The sequence below is a fragment of the Coregonus lavaretus genome (genome assembly GCF_964263955.1).
Source record: "Coregonus lavaretus genome assembly, chromosome: 34".
In the NCBI taxonomy this organism is placed as follows: Eukaryota; Metazoa; Chordata; class Actinopteri; order Salmoniformes; family Salmonidae; genus Coregonus; species Coregonus lavaretus.
This window is the reverse complement of record NC_140021.1, coordinates 15,080,993-15,087,442: the sequence shown is the minus strand read 5'-3', so window position 1 is coordinate 15,087,442 and position 6,450 is coordinate 15,080,993.

Here is a 6,450-nt window from a genome sequence, read left to right as displayed (position 1 = left end):
GAGTTATGTTTTATGAGAGAGAGAGAGAGAGAGAGAGAGAGAGAGAGAGAGAGAGAGAGAGAGAGAGAGAGAGAGAGAGAGAGAGAGAGAGAGAGAGAGAGAGAGAGAGAGAGAGAGAGAGAGAGAGAGAGAGAGAGAGAGAGAGAGAGAGAGAGAGAGAGAGAGAGAGAGAGAGAGAGAGAGAGAGAGAGAGAGAGAGAGAGAGAGAGAGAGAATGATGAGCTATTCCAATCAGTCCCATTACATTGGCATTTCTGCGGCACCATCTGTGGACCAATACACTCTCTTGTCAGCCGGAACTGTCACGATGAACGGCTGTGTTGTAAAACACACACACACACACCTACAGACACACACTATGTCCTGTTGTCTACCCAAGGATCTGAGGAGAGGCAAGGGTACCAGATGAGCTCTCCTGAACACCAAGTGTTGAAAGCACAATAACTGCCTCACCGTTCAATTTAACTAGACACAATAGATCTAATCTATCTGGGATAAGACTCTTTTCAGTGTCTGTGTGTGAAGCCATCTGAGATTCATAAAAGGGGGATGAACACGGTGAACAACAGAGAGGTTGTTTGGACATTATTTTACTGTTAAGTTGAAGATAGATCCTTCAAAGACAACACAGTACTTAATGACAACTCAAGACATCTTAATGAAATGTGGTTTATCGTGTTTAGTTATAGACTCAAAGTAGGGCTATGCTCTAGTCTTGGTTTGATTACTCCATTATTGGCACCCAACAGAATAGGACTACAGCATGTATTGTGGTATAGCAGCAATACCTCTTGCCCTGTGGTAATTTGTTGATCGTTGGAGTCGATTTGTTCTGCATAAGTTATCCCCCAAACATTTCGCTGAGCGGAAAGTTGTCGTCCGAGCGAGCGGATTTGTGACTTACGATGAAGCTTACAGTGAATCATGACGGGTGGAAATTAAAAACTCTGTCGGCGGCTGAGAACCTCCATGGCTTTAATGCTAGCATAAGTCATTCATCTACACTACTACTCTTCCCTCTGCAGTTTAAGGTGTGCTCCAGATCTACCTGCAGAGGTGACACATCACTCCAGTGGCTGTTGAGATTTACTGGATATCCTGGATATTCTAAACCGGTTGTGTAATGGTGAATTTTGCCACCTTAAAATGTTGAATCACTATCATTTGAGTGTACAAAATCTCAGTACACCTTACATAGTTTAAAGGCTCACCAGTTGTAGACACAAGGTGTGGAGTGCAGTTTTGTCTTATCGCAAAGCTTTCAACAGCCTAGACAAGTTCTGTTGTTATTCACAAAGATAAGACGTGCTTATGAAGGGGAACGAGAGTAGCAGCCGGGCAAACACCAGGAGTCAAAGATCACCTGCTGATCCCTTAAAGTGGCCATATCTTGCCTGAGCGACACCTGAACGCCAATGCTAATTATGCTAATCTGACCTTTCGCCAGCGAGGCCTCCGTCTGTCTGCGTTCACCTGCTTACAGACACTACGGAACCCTATGTAAAACACACTTCCTGTCTAGTAGCCGGTGGAACTGAGTCCCTTTTGTTCCTCAGTTATCATGTTCCTCAGTTATCAGCGGAATGTTGAATTTACATTTGAATTGGATCATGATGAGGTCGTAGGACGCCCTACACTTGCTGTTTAACTTAAACACAAGTCAGAGGAAAGTGTTATAGAGCCGTGTTATTATGAGTTGGTTAAAGATGACTGGCAGTCAGACCGACTCACAGAATCCAAGTTAATATCTGACAAACTGACTCTCATTTTAGGGGGTATCCTTGGAGTGTGTGTACAAGGGCACTGCAGAATTAGAGCAGGGCCTTAGAGAGTTGTGTTTGAGTATGTGCGTACATGTGTGCATGCCTGTGCTTGTGTGTGCTTGTATGTGTGCATTCCTCCTTTTGACTTAGATAACTCTCTGACCCATCACTCCTCTGATGTGTGATTGAAGACGATGCGTCCACTCCCACTGTCTGTTTGATACGCCACCTTCACTAACTCTGCTGATGTTACAGAACACTCTAATAAGATACGAGACACCTGAAACAGATGTGATTCGTCAGCTCCTTTGTCTGTTGTGATTGAGTTGATGTCTCATATTGACAGTACTGTATAACACTGGAGAGGAATAGAACTGGGGGAGGAACACTTGTTAGCATTGTCGTGACTATTCTGCTGACTCTGCCTACAGAGCGAAAGTCTCTGAAGAGAACCCTTGCTGTTTTCTTTGAGTTTACTGTTTTTAAATAAGGTTAGTTTAGATACAGGCGTACAGTTCATTCACATTCAGTGTTTGATCAGTATAACTCCCTCACTTTCGCCTTCTTGCAAAAAGTATATTTAAAACTTGTATTACAGATTGTGCTGGCTGTAACACTGTTGCCTCTCAACCAATAGTATTCTATTTATTTCTTCCTTATTCTTTTCTACCACTCAACCACACACAGCAACAACTTCTTCTCAACAAGTTACATTTCCAAGCCCTGATCGTTGGGTGCTTCAGTCTTCTTTTCCACCCAGTCACTAACCCACCTGCTTCACCCCTGACCCTGGAAGACAGGGGGCTAGATTGGTTCCATCAGAACCTGTGATTGGTTGAATGAGCATCATAATTGGTTCAATCAGGATGGTGATTTGTTCGATGAGGCGTTGTCTGGCATGCACCTCAGGCTGCAGACACTTTGGCACTCCAGGACCAAGAGCTGTTCATCTGATGTGAGAGGCAGGAGGTATTGATCATGTCTGGTCTAGCTGAATGAGTGCGTGTTTGTGCGTGCAAGTGTGCATGCAACCGAGTGAGCAATACATTGTGTGAGGATATTTCTATGAACTCTGTATGGCCCAGGAAAGTCAAGAGCGTAAATTGAACTAAAGGCCAGCATTAATATACTACACTGAGCACCATATGTTCTGACCTTCCATTCTCATCGCTTCATCTAAAACGTGTAATATATTGTCCTTATGTTCCCATGTGAATACGAAAATGAACATGCAACATTAAATAGCAGTATAACAAAACAATACATTGACTGTGGATTGATGTCATACTGAAAGATGCTATTATTAGGGTGTCATTGCAGATAGTAGTTACTTAACTGATCATGTGGCTCTATTCAGTGAGACTATAAAGCAGAGAATAGGAGTGAAAGGGCGAGACAGAGAGAATCATGGACATTAGGGATAACAGAGAAACGTGTTCAATTAAAACCACAGATAGAGCTTCACAATGTTGAAGGTTTAATGTGAACAATACAGGTTATTCTTCATTACTTTTAGTTCACAATAATGGTCCGAAATTAGGGTATGAATTTCAATGTTTTCCACTGCTCTGGGTAGGAAGTTGCCCGTGAGCACAGATCTAGGATCAGTTTAGCTCCCTAAATCCCAATTTAACTATTACGGGTAAACACAAAACTGACCTTGGAGCAGTGTCTAGGGGTAAACTTAATCCTAATCGTTGTAGATTTTGTTAAATTACGTAAACCCCTGGAAATAGTCAAGATTGTTCTTTGATCTCTTGGAGATGACCTGTTTCATTCACTCCTCTTCCACTTCTAAAGCAAACTGTAGCAGCTCAGACCAAATCAATACCAGCACCAGCAGGAAATGAAAGGAATTCTATTTTTAGTAAAAACAAACTCAATAGTTTTGTCAACAAAAATAAACACTGTTCTTCCTTCCTGGATATGATGCTTTTGATCACCTTTCCCAACCAGGCAAGTCAGCGCTGTTTCGGTTATATCCTCCCTTTCTCTGCACCAATGCGAAACAATGTGCTTTATTCCATTACAGAATAAATCCAATCTCATGCTTCACGGTTTAGAGAGGAGAAGTGGAGGAAGCGATGAAAGAACGAGACAGCGTGGAGGAGCGAGGCAGAACGTTGACACAAATCCCACAATCCCTAGGGTGTCTCCGGTGTGCCATAGGGGCACAGATCAGGGACAATTAACCAATCAATGAACAAATCAATTAACCAATCAATGAATGACCCAGTCGATTACAGAGTTAATGGGAATTTGTGTAGCTATTGGGAATGGGTGTGTGATGAGAAGGGCTACCAGTAAATCAGTGTGGTTTATGTTAGCACATAAAGACCATCACATAAAACACATACTGACTACTTTAGGCAGGTACAGGAGAGACAGGCTGTTCATGTCCATGGTCAAGGGTTCCAATAATGGATTCGAAAACAAAAGTTGAATAATAATACGTTGTTAACCTTTTATACAAATATACCAAACACATAGTCCAAGCTCTCATATTGGTCAAATAATTGACTTGTTGAAATAACCAGACACACAATTGCCCTCCACAGCTGCTGTTGACTCTACTCCAAACCTGATGAATATATAAATGAATAATGAATCAACTATGAATGAATATTTAATTCCTGAAGTTCTAAAGCAAATAACTTGTAATATCCACCTAATGTCGTGCCTGTGGACTGTCATTCATAAAATAATGACAACATTAAACGCAGTGGCACCAAGCTGGTGCCAAAAAGAATACACGCGCACTCGCACACACACACACACACACACACACACACACACACACACACTCCTGACTCAAAACCTTTTGTCACATGTAGCTTGATGTTTTGCAGCTAACCATGTCGATGTGCTCTGTAGGTTGGAATGGGTCTTCAGAGACTCGGGACCCAATTCATTGTTGTTATGGTATGATATGTTCTAGGAGACCCTGTAGGCAATTACTATGGCCTGTCTCGGATTACAATGTGTCACCGGAAGGCCAAGAAAATCATCAAGGACCTCAGCCACCTCAAAGCTGGGACCGGTACTCTACCCTGCACCTTAGAGACTGCTGCCCTATGTACATAGTCATTGAAAACTGGTCACTTTAATAATGTGTACATACTGTTTTACCCACTTCATATGTATATACCGTATTCTAGTCATTGAACACTGGTCACTTTAATAATATTTACAAAACACAGCATTATATATACATATATATAGTACCAGTCAAAAGTTTGGACACACCTACTCATTCAATTTTTTTTTTTTTTTTAAACTATTTTCTACATTGTAGAATAATAGTGAAAACATCACAACTATGAAATAACACATATGGAATCATGTAGTAACCAAATAAGTGTTAAACAAATCAAAATATATTTTAGATTTGAGATTCTTCAAAAAGCCACCCTTTGCCTTGATGACAGCTTTTCACACTCTTGACATTCTCTCAACCAGCTTCATGAGGTAGTCACCTAGAATGCATTTTAATTAACAGGTGTGCCTTCTTAAAAGTAAATTTGTGGAATTGATTTCCTTCTTAATGCATTTGAGCAAATCAGTTGTGTTGTGACAAGGTAGGATGGGGGTATACAGAAGATATCCCTATTTGGTAAAAGACCAAGTCCATATTACGGCAAGAACAGCTCAAAAAAGCAAAGTCAATACTTTGTAGAGCCACCTTCTGCAGCAATTACAGCTGCAAGTCTCTTGGGGTATGTCTCTGTAAGCTTGGCACAGCTAGCCACTGGGATGTTTGCCCATTCTTCAAGGAAAAACTGCTCCAGCTCCTTCAAGTTGGATGGGTTCCGCTGGTGTACAGCAATCTTTAAGTCATACCACAGATTCTCAATTGGATTGAGGTCTGTGCTTTGACTAAGGCATTTCAAGACATTTAAATGTTTCCTCTTAAACCACTCGACTGTTGCTTTAGCTGTATGCTTAGGGTCATTGTCCTGCTGGAAGGTGAACCTCCGTCCCAGTCTCAAATCTCTGGAAGAGTGAAACAGGTTTCCTTCAAGAATTTCCCTGTATTTAGCACCATCCATCATTCCTTCAATTCTGACCAGTTTCCCAGTCCCTGCCGATGAAAGACATCCCCACAGCATGATGCTGCCACCACCATGCTTCACTGTGGGGATGGTGTTCTCTGGGTGATGAGAGGTGTTGGGTTTGCACCAGACAGTTTTCCTTGATGGCCAAAAAGCTCAATTTTAGTGTCATCTGACCAGAGAACCTTCTTGCATATGTTTGGGGAGTCTCCCACATGCCTTTTGGCGAACACCAAACATGTTTGCTTATTTTTTTCTTAAAGCAATGGCTTTTTTCTGGCCACTGTTCTGTAAAGCCCAGCTCCGTGGAGTGTACGGCTTAAAGTGGTACCAATGGACAGACACTCCAATCTCCGCTGTGGAGCTTTGCAGCTCCTTCAGGGTTAACTTTGTTGCCTCTCTGATTAATGCCCCTGGTCAGTGAGTTTTGGTGGGCGGCCCTCTCTTGGCAGGTTTGTTGAGGTGCCATATTCTTTCCATTTTTTTATAATGGATATAATGGTACATCGTGTGGATGTTCAACGTTTCTGATATTTTTTCGTAACCCAACCCTGGTCTGTACTTCTCCACAACTTTGTCCCTGACCTGTTTGGAGAGCTCATATTTTAAAAACATTTTTACATTTAGCAGTAGGG